Source organism: Manacus candei, unplaced genomic scaffold (genome assembly GCF_025592945.1).
Source record: "Manacus candei isolate 608988 ecotype Guabito, Panama unplaced genomic scaffold, ASM2559294v1 h1tg000011l, whole genome shotgun sequence".
Classification (NCBI taxonomy): Eukaryota; Metazoa; Chordata; class Aves; order Passeriformes; family Pipridae; genus Manacus; species Manacus candei.
Window position 1 is genome coordinate 21,654,786 of NW_026138059.1, and position 19,737 is coordinate 21,674,522.

The 19,737-nt window shown below is 39.2% G+C and overlaps 1 protein-coding gene across 6 annotated transcripts in view; it reads right to left on the reverse strand.

Moving 5' to 3' along the window:
• Positions 1-19,737, reverse strand: part of FILIP1 (filamin A interacting protein 1) — a 104,969-nt gene that overhangs the window by 63,733 nt on the left and 21,499 nt on the right. For 5 of the 6 annotated variants that reach the window (XM_051778017.1, XM_051778016.1, XM_051778015.1 and 2 more), the window contains one exon: positions 12,987-13,127. The exons of the other annotated variant lie outside the window; for it this stretch is intronic. The gene's annotated coding sequence lies outside the window, so the exon portion shown is untranslated. The remainder of the gene's footprint in view (positions 1-12,986; positions 13,128-19,737) is intronic. 6 annotated transcript variants of the gene reach the window in all.

Consider the following 19,737-nt stretch of genomic DNA (forward strand, 5'->3'; position numbering starts at 1 on the left):
GTTCCAGTGTTTTCTTTCCTTCAGTTGACATTTTGATCATTTACAACTCAACACTGCAAAACAAAGCAGGTTGTTAAGTAGCTCTTATTTTAACATGTGGTTTACTTCAGAAACAGAAATGTAATTAAATTTTGGAAAAGCATATTCCTTGGGTAAAAATTCTCCACAAGAGTGGAATGACAATGCCTGACAAAGGTTACTCTTTAGTTTCTCTAAATGAAGCAATGATTTTATTCCAGGTAACCAAGAAAAATGGGGAATGCAGAGTAAATCAGTTGGCAAATAATGCACAAAATCATTAGTAAGTCCCACAAAGGAAAGTTGAAACGAAGTTTGAAAAAAGAGCACAGAAAGCATGAAATCACTAAGAGGTAAATGGGCAAGATCAATGCAGTCTTTCCAGAAGATTTCTCTGAAATGTCAGGTTATGGTTATGGAATGCTCATATCTGTCCTCTTAAGCACCTACACTGCAGTCTTAGACTATGACAACAAATGTTCCTCAGCTCTACCACTTGACCTACTGTATTGCTAAATTTTTATTTTAATAGATCTAATGAATAATATTCCACTGTTTCCAAGTATTTCCTCTCACTTAAATTTATCTCTGGATTTAGTCTGCAGCTTGTTCATTAGTCAAACAGAAGCTTCTCAACATCAATAACATCTCACACTTTTCTGATAAGGATTTCAGAGCAGCAGGTCACTAGTGATGGGGCAAAACATAAAATACATTGACTAATCAGCTTGGCTAAATTATACTGGGCCTGCTATGGCTTGCTACTTATTTGACTCAGATCAGTGTTATAAATCTCTTGCTCACATTAGCCTTGTGCTTCTGTAGTTTCACACAGCAGGAAGATTGTCTTTTTATTATCACTTGATACTCATGTCTTCATTAATTCAGTGGAATTTGTCTGGCATAAATGGAGAGAAAATTAGACCCAATGTTTTCGAGCAAGAGAGTTTCACAGAAATGCCTTGCATTGTAGGTCTGCTCCTATCCAAACAATATATGATACAGGTATACAATGGCCTTTAGCTTCCTGAATGTTTATGCAGTGTGTTTTTCATCAAACAGTTTGGATTAAACACATGAATTACACTTTCTAAAAACAGATCTCCATTATAAGTATGAACAATACCTGAGAACCTCAGGAAATCTTTTAGGTTTTGGGTTTGTAATGGAAAAATAAACACTGTACTATGTTTCCTCTCAGATAGGGCTTCTCAATTTGTTTAACTTTAATGGGTTTTAAACTTTCCAACCATGCTTCCTCTTGGGAGAAAGCACTTGGGATTCAATCTGTCTCTATTTTCTAAGTGTTTCCTTCTGAGTCCCTGTGGATCACAGCCGCCAGCCACTTTCATCTCTAAACCAAACCTATTTTTTATGGCTTACAGTGAATGGTTTCATAGCTCTAGGACATCCTACGTGTTTTAAGAATAAATATTTAAAGACTGTCTTGTAGATGTTTTCCAGTGGAAAACAGCTTATTATATTACAGTATTCTGCTTAGTAACATGCCATGTTAGTGATTTCTCTATAGTAAGATGACTCAACTGTTAGACCTGAAGGCACACAATTAATTTTAAATTGAACACATGACTAGTTGAGACACATCATCCACCTGAAGCACTGCATGATCACCCAGATGCAATTAGCTGAATGTTAGACTTCACAAAAAGTGGTGTGTCACCTTGTCAAATCATAATTCAAGACAGCCATTTTGATCCATCTGCCCCTGTGGGAGCTGAAATAACAATTCATGAAATGTTGAAATTTAATGTAAATCAATACAGGCCCACAAAGGACAGATGCAAATTTATGGTTTTTTTCAAAATTCATTAAAACAGCAACAGATCAGCTTAACAAATTGACCTGGTATTTTGTATCATCTGGCTAATTAGAATATGATTGTCGTTAAAGGAGATAAAACTTGTCCTCTTTTGAAATTTCTTTTAAACTTGCAGATTTATTTTGCAGCAAGTCTTACAGGGCAGTGACAGTGGCAGACAATCTGTCACTCTTGGGGGAAATGCCCCTAAAAGCCTTTCTTTTTGTAAAAGCCTACCAAAATCAATGTAACACTAATACTTACTCTGTCTTCTCTTATAAAGTTGATACTTTTCCAACATGTAGGTGACAGAAGCTTAAATAGTGACAGAAAGGGCCAAAGGTTTGATATTCACACAGTAATTTCCAAGGAGATTAAGGGCCAAAATCAACGGCATGATCCAGCTGTTGTGCAGTGCTCTAGGAATATAAAACAGCTGTAAGGATGACTGAGTTTTAATTAGAGTAGCATGAAGTAGCCAGAACGTACCAGTGATCTTGGCTGAAATACTGTGTGCTGGAAAGGAGTGCTTGGTATTGTCATTTTGGACATCCGCCTGTATTTCTGATGGCATCATGATAAAGAAGAAAAGTTTCTGAGCAGTTACATGACATTATTTTGATATGCAAATATCGAAATCCCAAAACTTTGCTGATCTGTTTTTTCACCCAGGTTCCAAAATTGATTCTGGGGACACTGCCAGTCCAACACTGGTAACAAATGAACTCCTACTGTCAGCCCTGATCACAACTCTATATCTTACAGCATTCCTGATCTGCTGGAGGGACTGTGTTCCCTGAAGAAATAGCTGGTATGATTTATAATGACTTCAGCATTTAACTCTACTTTTTTTCCCCCCAACCCTTATCATATTGCCTATTAAACTGGAAACTGTTCCTAACAGTTTCCAGTCAAACAAGAAGACTTTATATGATCAGTCATTTTGATTTTGACATTTACTGGCTACTCATTTCAATATGTGCTCACAGTATCGGTACTTGGCATGGGAATTCTTCAGCCCCTCCTCTGTTTCAGTCATTTTTTAAGCTTTAAGCACAAAGGACAAATGCTATGATTATTTATTTGAGTCTGTACTGTTGTTCTGGGCATGGGTCCTTCAGTTTTCACAAGTTAGCAATCCACACAAGATTTTATGAAATAACCTTTATGTTAGTTTTACTGACATCAGGAGGAAATCTGTGAGGAATTTGCTGAGTAGGATGTCAGAAGAGGACAGGCTGCATGCTGTTCCAGATCCTTCCACCATTGATAGCAATTTGTTCTCCTTATAGCTGTTGAAATGACAGGTTAGATTAGGCCCTGTTACTAGTGCTGTTAGAATCAGATAATGTAAAAGGGTTCTTTGAACTTAATATGTAGTCCCTCTTGCTAATTGGACATGCTGATTTTGGCTCCATAATGCTTTCCCTTAAAATAATAATACCAATAATAATGTTATAATACACACAAGAAAAAGTTGATTTAAAGCCATGATATGGTTGTTGCCATTGGCCATAAATTTGTAGTCTGGAGTTCAGTTGCAGATCTAACTGATTAGGATATCACATGAAAGTGCTGCGTTTCTGACAGGCTAACATGTTTTGTATGGTCAGTGCAATTGGGTTATTAGTAAGCCAAAACTGGAATTGTCTGCTGTGGCTCTTGGAACTGTGTCTTTCAGAGGCTCTGCTGTGCAGGCTTTTGGAGTGGAGCAAAGTGTTGTGCAGAAGCACCTGGTACACAGGGTTGATTGGGGAGAACTCAGGCACTGCACAAGGCAAATCTCTGCCCAGTGATTACCAATCAATGTGTAGCACCAGGAGTGAAAAATAATTTAAATATACTCAAGATGGAGACCATATCATATAAAACCTCCATCAGATCTGAAACACCCCATAAACAAGGAGGAGAGCCGGAAAAAAAATTTAAATAGTATCAGCCTGTATCTGTAAGTAGCAGATACCAAGAAAAAAACACCAAATAAAAACACAGACAAAAAAGAAGATACTTTCTTAAATGTCAGGAGGAGGGGAAGATAGATCGAATTGACCTTGTTGGTTTAGAAGTCCCAAGCAAGGACCATGCCCAGATGGGAATGGATATCTTCAGCCCCAGGGGATCTAGATAGCCACAACTAAGGTTACTTGGCCTCAGTGGTGTGCCTTTCACAGGACAAACATGTGGAGATACAACTGTTCACACCACCTCAGACACTGGCTAAAATTATTAGTTTTCTTATTAATTACTCCAGGTTGTTCTCCTGGACTCTTCAGATGTTCATTATTATTGTTTTGTCTGACCAGAAGAAATTAAAAGGAATCAAATTACTAAGAGGTTGTGATAGGACCAGGTAGGAGCTGCTGGTTGCATTGTTGGAGGAACATGCAAGGCAATGCTGCACAGCTGGACTTGAATGCTGCGTGAAGCAAATGTGAGTCAGACTCCAGATTGTGAACGACACCAGGCCAAGGGAATGCAGACCTTATTCTTGGTTTGCTTTTTCAGATGAGTCCAGTGTTTGTTTCAGTTCCGCTGGTCAGAGGAGAGTGATAAACCAGATGACTAATACAATGAAGAATGGAACAAGTACCTACCCTTAGCAATTCTGGAGTTTCCTGAATTTCTAAATATTCATGCCTAGAGTACTAATCCATTGTGCTGTCTAACACTCCCCCAGTCTCTGGTCCCATAAGCATCATGACTTGATTTGAGAAAACAACAAAAGGTCTTTGTTCCTTCTGACAGTATTACATGTTGCCAGTGTGCTTTTGTGAGAGCACGTGTTCTCTGCTCGCCCTTGTTGGACTACTGGCACGGAGGGATAGATACTTTTTGAATCAGGACAATTCTCTACTCAGTAAACAGCTTGAATAACTGAGCCATAGGGCTGTAACTCCTATGCAGACTGCGAGAGGACTTGTCCAGCTACCACCACTGCTGCTTTCATCCTTTTACCTGGTCTGTTTGCTGCCCATGGAAGCATTTGTCATACAGGTGTGAGGAGGAGCAACACCCCAGCACATGTGCTGAGCCACATGCACTGAAGAAGAAATGTTTGTTTCATTCTGTTGACACTGCTGCAATAGCGAGGTTTGCTGTTTGCAGGTAGTGTAGAAAAGCAGCAGTTATAGCAGACATACTTTTTGAGGTACAGCATGAGAATCAGCAAAGCCTTTTTGCTTTATCAAATATTTATTTTATAGCTTCTAAAATTGATAACAGTGGAACATAGTAGCACATGGACTATATTCACCAAAGACTATCAACAATAGTTCCTTTGCTTGAAAAAAGAAATGAGAGGAATATGCATAAATATCATCTCAAGAAGAAAAGAAATAGATTTGTGAAAATTCCATATCCAGGTGTCTTTCTGAATAAGTATAATCTGTGTAAAAGCAGAAAAGGATTTCACAAAACTTAAAGAGGAAACCCAGTCATCACTAAGGCAGATTTATACCATTTTAACAACATTTTCTTAATTCCAAAATAAATTCTCTGGCTAAATTATGGCATAGATTTACAAAGAACAGAGTTTATGCTGGTATAATTCCATTAATTTTGTCATTTTCAGGAAAACTTGTGGTTTCATCTGGAATACTTTTTCTTGAGTAATGCAGGCTGACCAACTAAGGAGTAACATAGAGTTGTTTCACAAAGATTCATGTTTCCCAGGCTTCATCTGGAAAAACATCTTGCATGCATGAGGCATGAGGAATGATAAGCTATTAGATCATCACTGAGTCAAAAAAATAAACTTTTATATATGACTCTACCCATGCTTTGATTACTGTGCTCCCCAGCTGCCAGAAAGTACAAATAGGAGTCATAGAGAAGAGACAGATCAAGTAGCTGGCACCACTAGACAAACATGCCGCTAGGTCTGATGAGGGCTTGCAGATTTATTCTCTGGAGTGTCCATGGGGGGACAAGGACTAGCCAGGAGCAATGTAGGTAGCAACAGTGCTAACTGCCCACAGTGCAGCCTTTCTAGTGTTTCAGCAGAGCTGGGAGACATGGACTACCCATCCCTCCTCCCAGCCCACTGGGAGTAAATATTCCTGTGCCCAGGACTACTTCTGATTTGAAGGAAGAGCATGACTCTTTGGAGGAAAGAAATGTCCCTGCTTTCTGGAACCTTGCACCCAGCTGATGGAGCCTGTCTTGAGACACAGACACTCTTTGAGGGCTGCATTGGGCACCATGCCTTATCATGAGTCTTCTCATATTGTTTTACAGTTTTCTGTCTTTTGAGTTATCCCATTTCAAATCAAACTTCACATGAAGATAATGCTAGCAATTTCACCATTAGTTTCCATCCAAACCCACTAAACATTTGTTTTATCACCTGACAGCCAGAATGTGCCTGGTAAGAGACGTGATGCAGGTTAGCTAGCCTACCAAAGATTTTTCACTCCTGCAGATGGGAAATCTTTGGTGTGAGGTAAACATTAGTCATTTCTTTTTGCTGACAGCATAGAACCAAACTGATAACCTGCAAGATCAGATATCCTGTGGACATAGGAACCACACTGTGTCTCTGGTAAGTAGTTTGTAAAGACCACTGCTCCTATAACAATGCACTGTCTCCTGCCAAGATGGTAGGAAACTGCTGAAAGCAGCAATAGACAGGAACAGGCTGATAGTCATCACAGGTCTTGACTCCCAATCCCTCATCCTTATCCTAACTATGACCAATCCAAATACCTAAAACTGATATATCACTGAGGGAACACTGCATGGAAACTAAAGTCATTCCATGATCCATGCAAGCCTTCTTTAAGCTGGGAATAAACCATGGGACAAATAGGGAATACAATTAGGAAATGAGGAAATCCTTAGCTTTTTACAAAATAAGTTTCAACTTTTCACTTTAAAATTAATTTTTATTTCAAAATTAACTTGGATTTTAGCAAGTGTGAGATAAGACAAAAAGATGAATGTCCCAAAAACAAACTTCAAGCTTTGGGTCGAGGTCAGCATCTTCCTGACCTGATGTGGATTGTGAATCCCCTATTTTTTTCAGTAGCCATGATATGCACAGCTGATTTTGTTGAAACCAGTCAACAACTACAGCTACATTTTATATGTGGCTAATTTATCTTTCTTTTGTTTTATAAAAATGAAAAAATAATCACAATGTAGATACCCTTACAGATTTTACAGCAAAAGGAAAAAAATAAAATCAACAGAGGACCTGTATCTTCTACAAATGTTGTCTCCAAGAGACAACAGTGTAAAAAAACCATCTGCAGCATCTCAAATTTCAGCTGAAAACCAAAGCAGGGAGCAAGTTCCAAATCTCTCTCAGTGACCCCTTTGTAGGAAGTTTCAGTTGTTGATAGACAGAGAGTACCAGTTTGCACATGAATGCCTAGTGGTCTGGTGAGACATGAATTTAACCCCCTTCATTTGACTGAGCTGCCTTCCACCTCCCAGAAGGTTCCTACTCTGTGAAGCTTAACTGGCTTCAAAACAAGGAGATAAAAATAGTTTCTGATCCCAAGCCTGCCCCTGAGTTTCACTATCAATTTTGGTGGGTTTACCATAGTATTTTTCCCATTAGGAAAAAAAAAAGAATTATTTGGCTACATGTATACTGGAGATTAACCATGTCCAGGACTGGTCTCTGACTATGAGGCCAGCTGTCCTGGAAAATCCTTCAGGCTCTTAAGCCCTCTTAGCATCCATAACATGCTGGCTGCATCCACACTGCCCACTGGGAATTGCTCCTAGCCCATGCTAACTCCTGAAACGTGCTCTTAAATGGTTCAGGAGGGTGTTAAATAGTCTGGCCAAAAGTGTGCCAGAGACCACTTGAACAGTTTAGTATGAGTAGAGACGTTCCCCTTCCAGTATCTGTGCTCATGCCCATCACTGTTTAATTTGCAGCCTTTCCTTTCCACAGAGTGCTCCTTTACAAACAAAGGAAATGGAAAACTAATCAGCCATGTAAAGGGAAAGTGCAACTCACCATAAATACACAGTCTGGAGAGAGAAAATAAGCGGAGGGCGATGGGAAAGCAGAAAAGGATACGAATTTTTCAAGTAAGTTAGGTCAAGGCATGCAGAAGTCTATTACTTATTCTAGAGGCATACTTTTAAGGTGCTGCTGAAGCATGGTTTGAGATAGAGCAGTTCAGCAGGAGTCAGGAAGGGACAGGGCAGCTGAAGCAGAGAGGTTGCACAGCATCCCTACTTCACACCAGTCTTATCCTGACTTTTGCTGGGCTTGGTGGAACAAACTTTGAGCTCTTGTGCTTCATGTCACTGATAAGAAGACTAGCACTGTGAAGTTCCAGAGTGGTCTTTGCATTTTTCAAAGCTTTGGCCTTCACTTGTCATTACTATTTGCAAAGAGGTTAAAGGAGAGTCTTACTTCATTTCTGGCAGTGCCAGCCCAGTGACTGTCATTATTTCCCAATAATCCTGCAGGCTTTCCACTGACTTCAGAACTTGTGGCAAAGAAAGTAAAGAAATAAATGTCAGCCTAACTGATTTAAGTAATACCAATGCCTTCATGCTGACAGGGAGCAGCACAAAAACATACAGACACCTCACCTGGGCATTGAAAATGGCCTCAGCCACTTTAATAGCTTTCATTTATACAAACCATATTTGCGTGCCTCTTCTAATGTCATGGTTTCAAAACTCCTGGACAGCAATTTTTTCACTTGAAAAGAATGAAGTTAAAGAGTTATTCTGCAGGTACAGGTTGAGCTGGTTTTGATCTTTTTTTGAACAGCCTGTCACTGTTAATCTGCTCAAATCTTCACCTGGCTTTTTAATTCAGAGCAAAAATTCAGGCTAAGCTGAAAATACAGCATAGTTGCTTTGAGGAGGGAAGGAACAGAGAAGGAAGAAGCAAATAAATATCTCTGCATGGGCTTGGTCTTCTATTAACATTATTAAAATTACCTGCTGCCAGATTCAAGTTTCTTTAATGTCTGTGACTTCTTAAAATCCAATGTCAACAGGGATAAATTCTAAGTGAATTGTGTTTGTCTTGTTGCAACTAGCCAAACACCCTACCTTTCTTATCTTTAAAGAAAGGGTTGAAGTTTCTCTGTTTTCCACTAGGATAGAGTAAAACTTCCTTAGCTGCTTTTCTTAGAAAGTAATTTTTGTCCAGAGCCATGGAAAGATATTAAAAAGAGCTCCTACAAGTCTAGTGGGTGTTTTACAAGCCTACATGAACTTAAAATCATCTGCACTGGCATAAGTTCACACTGTTCAGCTTTAAGTATTTCACTTGTGTTACTAAGATAGGAGTTTAGATTTCACCTATAATCTGCAGTGTCTTTGAAATGGAGCCTGAGCTCTCTGAGGCGATGTTAAGGCTTCAGGCCTGTCCTCATCCTCAGTTATGTAGTTACAGTGACCACTGCTAAAGCCAACCATGGCTCCTGTCTATCAGGGAAAGCATCCCCTGATTTTCTTTCCATAGAAAAAGATGCTGGGTAGAGGGTGGTGTTGCTCCAGCCTCCCTGTGAGAGGACACCACTGCATTCTGACTCTGGGATGTGCTGGGAGGTCTCAGTTTTGCCCCTCTGAGCCACCACTGCCCTTTCTAGAGAGGCTGTGCCCTTTATTTAGGCACATCAGTGCCCTTCCTGAGCTGACTGATAAACTGGCCTGGATCCAGAAATGGATCCAGAAATGGGAGGCAATAGCAGGTATTTAGCACCTCGTTATCAGCATCTGCCACAGTGAAACACTTGATGGCAAATGTTAAGACCTGACAGAGGCTGTGGGGCTGTGTCCACCCCTCACAGTCCCTGCTATAACTCACCCTGCCAACTTTGTGTTAATGAAGTCACAAACTCAGATGGCTTGGGATGGATTTTCTACAAAGCATCGGTACACAGACCTCTGCTTGCAGGTACACTTCTGACTGAGAGGGGCAGAGAACCCAGTATTTCTAAAAAGTAAGTACTGGAGAGTCAAAACCTCACCCTCACTGAGCTCCCTAAATGGGAAATGAGCTCATTTGACTCTCGAGTCACAACTCCTCATCTGGAACTCTGTTTCTTGGAAGGAAAAGTGGGGAGAATCTGGTCATAATCGTACAAAACAAGTAATTTAAGAAACAACACTAAGAAATGGATCTGTGTTAGATTTTAGTTGGAGCAAATGAAACTAGAAAATAATTTTTACTAATTAAGGTAAATATGAAAAAAATTAATCATAAAATTTTCAAGTTCCTATTTTGTATGTGGAGGTGTATGACAGAAAAGCGATATGGATGTCAGTGTTGCTGAAGGGAATTGGTGGATGTCTCTAAATATTAAGGCATCATTGTGTCTTGGAATACAAATTCAAAAGATACAGATTGTATATGATTGGTAAATCAGTTAAGAAAGCAGGTAAGAAAGCAGCATATAAATGAAGACATTACTGTTTTTCTTTATTTAGTTAAAAACAGTCTGACCCAGCAGTTATGTAATGTCTCAGCATTCCTTATTTATTTCCTTAAATATTTTTCATCTGCCTTCAAGGAAGTTTGGGTGACTGAGAAATTACTTTGGGCTGCTTCTCCTGTGCACGTGTGGTGGACTCAGGCCTTGGCAAGGACTTGGTGTGGTTGCTGCTGGCAGCCCAGTCACATCTTTGCTCCGCTGGCACCAACTTGGACCAAGCTGTGGTTTGGGAAAAGGAAGACTAGCCAGTTTTCCTCTTATGAGGAAGCAAATTCACCTCTTGTTACATATATATATATATATACACACTTAGTTATCTTAAGAAATAAGATGTAACAGAGAGTATTCTCACGTGTTCATTTCAATCCTAGAGAGAATAAACCTCACTCAGGTTTCTATCCCTAGTGAAAGTGTTTAAGCGAGCTTTCAGTACCACTGCTTTCTTAGTAGCCACTGCACAGCACACAGATTAGAGATTTTCCTTATCTGCATTTGTCCACGTGCAGACTGCAGGAATTTCAGAGGTAAAAGAGTTTTTTTTCAGACCTGCCCAGCTGAAAGTTAAAGGGTGGCTCTCCAGAGCACCCAGTAGCCAATTAGTAAGCACAGCTGTCCTGAAAAAGCAAGCCCAAACTAAACGGCTGAGCCTCCACTGTATACATACTGAAAATACTTCCCAAGGTTTTCAGAAAAATTAGAACAAAGTCCCCATGTTGAATAAATATTTCCTTATTTTTATTAATTAAGAATGTAATTTGAACAATATATACATCCTATGCCTCCATAGTAAGTTGTGTAATTCATTTAATCAAAGTAAATTCCAAAATCTGGTATTTTACTAAATCTTTTCCCACACAACATCATTGACTGCATGCCAAAAAAGTCTACATAAATTAAAAAAAAAAAAAAGTCTGTCAACAGTTTGTGAGTCCATTCTAGGGCTGCAAAACCACCCTGCTATAAAATGGCCATATTTAGAGAAACTCTCTACAGCTGGGGGGATGCCACATACTCGACCTAAGATAGCTGTCATGTTTGCAAAAAAAAAAAAAATCTTTATTCTAATTGTACTTACTGATGCTGTTATTAATTTTTGCCATCAAGAAAAACCAAAATCTTGAATGGAAAAATGTTTGGCAGCACATGCTATTGTTGAAGGATGGCTTGGCTGTAGCACTGGACTTTCAGGCACTAGAATTCACCTTGTGGAAGCAGCAAACACCAAGGAATCTACAAACCTTGGACTTGTTGAAATAAGCATATGTGTCAAAGACAAGGGATTATAATTAAAGGGATAGGAAAGCCTAGAAAATAAGAATGTTGTCAACAACACTTATTATAATACAAAAGTCATGAACTGGTGTGCCAGCAGCAGGCTTAGGTCCCCTGCCCTCTGCTCAGCCAGGGAATGACACAATGTTGTACAAACCACTTCTGCAGGTAGCCAAATATATGACATTATTTAAGTAAGCAAGAACAAGGCTGGACAGTTCTATGCAAATACTTGTTGCTGACTGATCTCTTATACCTTGAAGATGCATTTCTAGAAAGGAAAAAACCCAGAATTGTTCTTTTCATTCTATCTTCAAAAAAGCTGAAAAGTACAATTTTATTAGACTTTCTCAAACCTCAGAGAAATTTTCCAAATATCTATAAAGGCAAATATTAAATAAATGATTTGCTGAAGTAATGGAACAGTTATTGGAGTTCATAACACATGCATATTTTTAAAAGAAAAAAAAAAATACTGTGGGGATTTTAAATATTTTTTTTAAAGTTCATAAGTAGAAAAACATCATTAGTAGTTTGTACTCACATCAACTTTACATCAGACAAAAATACAGTTTTGTCTTGTAATATTGCTAGGTGAAAGAGTAACTATTTAAGAAATAGTTTATGCCAAGTTAATGGCAATTAGCATTATGAATGACAATTTAAGGAGGATTATATGATGTATTGCAGGTTTCAACCAACTAAAAATAGAAAAACCATACAAGCCATAAAAATTGCACAATGTACAACTTTCAGTTCCAGGAAGACTGTGTTTGCAATCCTTGACTACAAATGGAGTTGCTTTCTGACTGTTGAGATAGATCTTCTGGAGCCATAATTAATACAGAGAATGCTGAGCTTTCCAAATGAGTCAGACATTTTAAAATATTGGGCTTAAAGTTGTGAAATTTTTATAAAATCAGTTAGTGTTTGCTTTCCAGTTTTTGAGCTGGGTTCGCAATTTCAAAGTATGTTCCAGCACTGTGAGGCATTTTAAAACTGGAACTAAAGTATAACCAATGTGATACTAGCAATGGAGCTTTTAAAAGACAGGCAAAATCTAATACGAATATTGTGAGACACCCAGTATGGTCATAAAAGTCCACAATGCCTGCTGAAGAGTTCCTCGTTACACTAAGTTGTTAACTCAGGATGCTTATTTTTAACTCATTATGCTAAAAAATTTCAGTGAAAATAATGTGCATTGAGGATGTCCTTGGGAATCCTCAACAGTCCTCGAGGGCTTTGACAGCTCAGCAATTTGGATGAGCCTTTGAAAGACAAGAGATGATGCAAGTCATTTTGGTCCCCTCCTGGAGCTGACATCTGCAGGAAGCTCAAGTGTTGCTTTCCAGCCATGCTTTTGCAACAGCATCTCCTTAATGTTAGTTATTCAGGAGCCTGGCTCCACCTGGAAGCTCCTGTGAGTCAGCAGAACAGCTCGTGGTGTGCAGTAATACCTGTGTGGAGGGATGCTCCCAGGGCAGGGGCTTCGCTAGAATCTAGGTCCGGAGGGGGGAGGAGGGAGTCGAGGGTAGAGGTGTCCCTGTGCCATCGCTCTGCTGCTCCCACCTGAGGCTGACTGGGGTCCCTGCTGCTCCCTAGAGAAAAGATAAGACTCAGGGGCTGCATGCCAGCAACAAAGAGAGAAGCAGCATGTTCTGCTTGCTCTGCCAGCCAGACAGCAGGCCAGCTAGAAAACACAGTCTTTCAGACTTAAAGTGACTTGAAAATATTTATATTCTTTAATTTAGAAACTCCCATTGACTTTATCCATGTGTTTCCAAAGCCATGACAGAGCAGAGTGACCTGAAGAATCCATAATACACTAGGCAATGTGTTTGCAGGTATGATACCAACCCAGCTGGTAAAACCTTACACTCCCATTGCCTCCAAAGAGCTGTTACCACAAGTCTCAGCTTTCTGCTTAGATCTGGCAATCAACACCAAGTAACCTCCTCCATCCCAAGAAAAGGAGGGGTAATGAGGGAAGCAAAAAGCTGGTACTCAATGTGCTGGGTTCCTCAATGAGAGCAGTTCTGCAGAATATGTGCAATGCAGTGCAATGACATGGCAAAATGACAGCAGAGAAGAAATGTGTCCAGCTTGGCCCATGTATCAGTGACCCTGCAGGCAATCTGTAGAGTTATACCTGCTCAGGGGGAATGTGTGACTCCCTTGGCTGGCCAAGCTGGAAAACCCGCAGCACAGCAAGAGCTACAGGCCAGTTGCTTTCACAGCCCACAAAGCAAAGGAAGGCTGGGGACATAGTGACAACTCCAAATCCCATGGAGGTATGGCAGACATGCAGGGAGCTAGGAGCTTTGTTCCTGGAAAGCTGGGGATGTTGCAGGGCATACGGGGAACAGAGCCATAACACTGGAGGGAGGCAGGTTCTCGTGTTGATTAAAGCTCATTCATGCATTTGATTAGTTTGCATAAACAAACAGAATTTGGTTCCACATTGTGAATCCCCTGAACTCTGCCCTGACCTTCTTGACAGAGCAGTATGGTTACAGTATAAAACAAGGTTTTGTAGGTCAAGTGCATTGCAGAGACAGCTGGCATGGAAACATGTCCAGGCAGGCTCAGTGGCAGGACTGGTGGTGCCACAGAGATTCTGAGGGCTGTGAGACCATGGAGGTCTTTCCTCAGCAAGGAGAACAGAGTGTTCTGGGAAGCTGTGGTCTTTTTAAAGGAAACAGTAACAATTCTGTTCAACTCTACAAACTGACCATTATTTAAATAATTTATATAGTTCTCCTAATAACAATACAGTCATACAAGGAACACTACCATTTAGGGAATAAAGTAGGACTACTACGGTGTCAGTTAATACCAGTCAGAACAGCGCATAACACATTCATCCATTATTTTTAACAAACTGTGTGTGAAATCTCGCAAAATAGTAAATGTCAACTTGGTATTTGTGTATTTTTTTCCTTGCTCTGAATTGAAAGAACAAGATTTATAGGATTATGAACAACATAAGGATAGAAACAGTAATGAAATCTTAACCAGCTGTAATCATAGCTAAATTGGTGCAGACACATTAAGGAAAACTTAGCTTTATAGGAAGGTTATTTTATTGATAAATAATTTTCTAGAAAATTTATTTAGGGACCTTTAGTCTTGAGCAGCTAGTTCTTGGAGAATATTGAGCAATTATCCATCTATTTATTTATTTATGAATAGCAGAAAGCATTTCCTACATGTGTGACAATCAGGTTATCACACTGTTATTACCCATAAGCTCTGAAACACATCTGGCATGACAATTTACAAGAAGCAAGGTAGAGATATTTGTACGAGGTACATGGGATTTACAGAAATTAATTCTTTGCCCTACAAAATGTTTGTCCTTTAAAATAATTCAGTGAAAGTTTTCTCATTAATTTGAATGGAGGAAGGATCAAGACTACTGTCTTTAAAAGACAATATGCAACTATCTAGACCTAATTAAAGAAAATTAATCATGTTTTCTCAATGAAAAGCTGAATTTTCAGCACAATTCACAAAATACAAGAAACAAAGAAGAGTTTTCTGTCAATCAGCACAGAAAGGGTGGACCAAGGCATAGTGGGTCAAATTCTGACCTCATTTGCCTTTACTCTTCATAGTTTATAGATGCTACTCTGAATTTTCATCAGTCTAAATGAGATTAAAATCTGATGGTCTGAATGCAAAAAAGTGGCGTTACTCATGATTTTCACAAACCTTGTTCACAGGAGACATGGTTTAAAAATAGGCCCTTAAAGGTATTTTCTCTCCACTATGTATTATTTTGGAGTCATTTTACAGGTGTAGCCACTACACTGAAACCCTCCCAAGAAGACACATCCTGGAACACAGATAGGACTTGAATAATTTCAATCCTCTGAAGTTTTACCAAGTAGCAGGATAATGTAGATGCTTTATACTCTGTGGAAGAGCTTTTTTTATTTCATTAAACTTTAAAATATCTCAAGGTAATATTTATGCCTGTACATGTCTTCTCCATTTTAATTAAGTGATGCCAGTAAATATGGTGAGCAATAGAAACATTCAGGGTGAACATCACTGTATTAATTAAAATATTCTCCATTATACAGCATTCTGTTGTTCTGAAAAGCCCATGGGATTTTGCTGCTGAGTTGAATAAAAGTGTTATTTCACTCACAGACATCACACAGCAGCACCAAAATGCTCCCAACCACCTGTTAGGCTAAGGAAAGAAGCAGCTTTGGTTGCAGACTTTGCCACACTAGCAACTTAACCTAACAGAGCTACAATAACATCGCAGCCCTTTGCACAGCAAGATGCCTCAGGCTGTTTTTTCCATGCCAGTTGTTGAGAGTTTAATCACATGCGCTAAATAGAATAATTTTTGTTACTCTTAGCGCAGTAATATGAAGCTATTGATTCTATCTAGATTTGTTTTGGAGAAAGCCTCTCATCTTTCCTCGTTCCCATACACACGATCCCTCTGCCCCAAGGCACCACCGATCAGGAAACCAAATTTAGCAGAAGGAAAGCTGAAGTTTTCTTTGGCAGGTTTGCCAAGATACCCTAACTAAAGGGGTCAGTGAAAGTCCCTATATTCCCATTGATCTACAAGCCACAGTTCCCAGGATCCTTGAAGGAACATCCAGGGAAAGCAAAGAGCTCTTCAAGCTGCTTTTCATACCCTTGCAACTTCAAGTCCAGGCTGCCACACTGGGGAAGCGTGGCAAGTCCTTCTGGGCAGACAGTCTGATTGTGCACTGCGAAGATCTGGCTGTTCACAGGTAGTCAGGATAGGACAAAATGTGAAGCTGATTTTGTCAATCATCACTGGAGAACACTTTGGGATGCATGAAGGAGCACCTATTTCCCATGACCCACAGGCCACCATGGGGGCAGACAGTGTGTGACAGCTTCCACTATCAAATCAACTATTTGACTATGACTGTTATCATCAGAAATGTTTGTTAGAATTACAGTTCCATTTAATTTATTATCAGTGCCCCCAGGACCACATGTCAGCCCCCCTGGGGCCATCAGCCCCTGTCTCAGGATTGCCACAGCAGGGCTGGCCTCCAGCTCCACACAGCCCTGCCATGCCGTGCCCATGGGACCCACCAAGCTGGGCCCACGGCCCATCCCAGGCTCGTCTCATCTCCAGGGAGGTGCCTGATGCTCAGATCTGGGACTGCCCTCAGCCCTCTAGTCTCCATGGGGATTCCTCCTGCTCCCAGTCTCCAGGAAGCAGCCACCCATGCAGTGCCTTGACATGTATTTCCTTAACTGTCTACTTAACTGCTTGTAATCATGGTTGGGATTTCCCTTTGCTCTTGCTTAAGAAATTGCTTATTTTTTAAAAGCTCTTAATTTTCATTGATCTTCCATGCGCATGTAGTAACTTAAAATTGTGCTTCCCTTTTCCTACAGCATATTGCAAATGCTCTTTTACCTTATGCTACAGGGCAGAGAAAAGATACAAAAGAAATCAGCATGTTTATTGTTGAGAAAAGAAGGTTTGTAGAAAAACAAATGCTCCCCTAATGTCTCTCCGTCACAATTAAGAGAGGCATCATACTCTCTGGTGATCCTGACACCAAGCACTGGGATGTCAGGCTCAGCATGACTGGAAAAAAAGTTTTTGTCTGAAGCTCCCCTAGAAACTTGATTAAACTATCAACTCAGTAAGGACTAGAAGTAAAGCAGCCAGAAAAAGACTGCTGTCACAGTCTTAACAGCTGGCAGTCAGGAGTGTCCTGAAGTTTTCCAAGAAGCTATGGCAAAAGAGACTGGAGGATGCTTGATTTGATCAAACATCCTTTTTTCTGTGATAGTAGGAGGTGGTGGGATAAGTTGTACCCACATTGTCTTTTGTATTCTATTGGCTTACACCAAGAGGAGCGCTCTCCAGAGCTAACTCCAGGGAACCAGCCCCCCAGACCCTGTAATTGAAATTCTTAAGGGCAATGTGTGAAAGCAATTGTGGCTTCTCCAGGAAAGGTTCATTATATACTATACAGTGTTCATAGAAATTTTCTCTGTCATAATTGTCAAACAAACTTCCAATATGGCAGACCCATTTCTTCAATGATCACAAATCTAATCAACTGCATGATATGTTGGCTGAAGGTCTCAACCAAAAAACAGTTTTCATTGATTTTCCAGCTTTTGATTAAAACACTAAAACTTTTCATACTGCAATTTTAATCAACCACTTTGGGGGAAAAAAGCCACATTATTTCTAATAAAGGTCCCCTTAGAAGATTTCAAAACCTTTACTCAACCTCTTAGATATTTGGCACAGCACATCTTTGCAAGCATGAAATTATTACTCTGCTTACTGTGGTTTCTTTTATTATGCTGTTATACAAGACTGTTGTACTTTGTCATTCGTAGCACATTACCTCAGACTTGTTCAGGTACAAAGATGGACTTCTGGGATGATCAGGGGAAAGGAGAGACTATCATATGAGGAGACAGAATGAAGAGCTTGGCTTGTTTAGCTTGGCAAAATAAAGGCTGTTGAGGGGTCCAGTTGCTGTGTATAAATATATCATAGAGGCAAACAACAGGAAGATGAGAGAGCCATTTAAATTAAATGACAATGTTGGCAAGGGAACCCAACAACACAGATTGGCCAGAATTTAATCTATGCTCACTTGGAGCAATGCGATTTGGGAACAATCTTCCTATTGGAGTAACAGCACTAAAAATCCTAACTGCACTCACAGTGGAATTTGATAAGTTTATGAAGGGGATTATAAAACCTGATTCCTGCAATATTATGACAATAGATTTGATGACCCATTAGGTCCTTTCCAGTCCTGTGTTCCCATATAAAGCTATAGTATATCATGCAGATTCTATAACCTTCAACCATGCATGCTTCAAAACAAGATATGCCATCATACTTTATCTGCTTCAAGCTATTTAAAAACAAAACAAATCAAACCCCTCAACCAAACAGTTCAATTTAGTAAGTGTATTTTTTCAGGGTAAGGATAAAACTTCAGTATTTTCTCACCCATAATGGCAATAAATTCAATAGAAACCAAATATATTACAAAATAAACATATTTTACATTCAGTTGTCCATCACTGAAATGCCTACATTTATTGATAATTAGTTCTACTTGTCATCCAGCACTGTTTAGCTTTATTACAATTTTTTATAAAATATTTTACCCATGGCTTCAAAACCTCTGCAGCTGAAGTTCAACTGTTATTTATGGTATTCTGCTCTAAGCTATAAATTAATTAAGGACAAGAACATTTTTGTGCTAATGCATTTTATGTTGGAGGGTATCCAAAAGTTATAGCCAAAGGAACAGAATTATGATTGTTTCTAATTTATATTGGTCATATCATGAGTTGTACATGTGAGAGGAAAGACATTTTTTTATAAACAGAGTTGTCTGATTTTGGAGATACTTAATTGTTTTCATGTTTAAAAGATTGCTTATGGTGAGCTTGAAATAAAAACCCATTAACTTCTACAAAACACAAAATCTCTTGAGTTAAAAAAAAAAGAGTTTGGAAAAATCTACTTTCACCAAAAGCAGAAAAATGTTTACATAAAAAATAATGATTTACAAAAAATATTTCTTTCTAAATGCATAATCATACACATACACACAAATAGAGCCCCCTCAAAATGGGACCAAAGTATAGCCATGGTGGTATTACACATATTTTCACTTTTCTGTATCTCCTATTTGAAATTTTTACAGAAATGCCAGCATGCTATCTTCATATAAAGTGTACTAGCACATTGAAGGCAAATTTTACTATGAAGATACCCCCAAAATTACTATAATGTTATATCTCAGGGTAATTAATAGTGTCATAATCTGATTACTCTCACCTAATGTGGCTTCATAAACCTAGCACGAGTTTTGCTGGTTGTATTAGCAGTTCACTGTCTTAGCCAGTCAAAAGTGTCTCATCACTTTCTTGTGAATAATGCTATTTTCAGCTCTTAAGATTCAGCATTAGATGATCAGGAAGAAAGGATCCCACAGAATGGAAAACATCTCTCCATTGTCATCACTTAATGGATGGCTTAGGACCTGAATTATTGACTTCTAATATCTTATATAAAAATTCTTTTGAAAGCATTCTAAGCTTCTGTCTTTAATCAAAGGTGGTGAAAATCAAGAGCCCTTTTACATATGTGTTTACCTACATAACTTTGCATGCATTTCTTAATTTTATCTTTTTTGTTTTTACCAT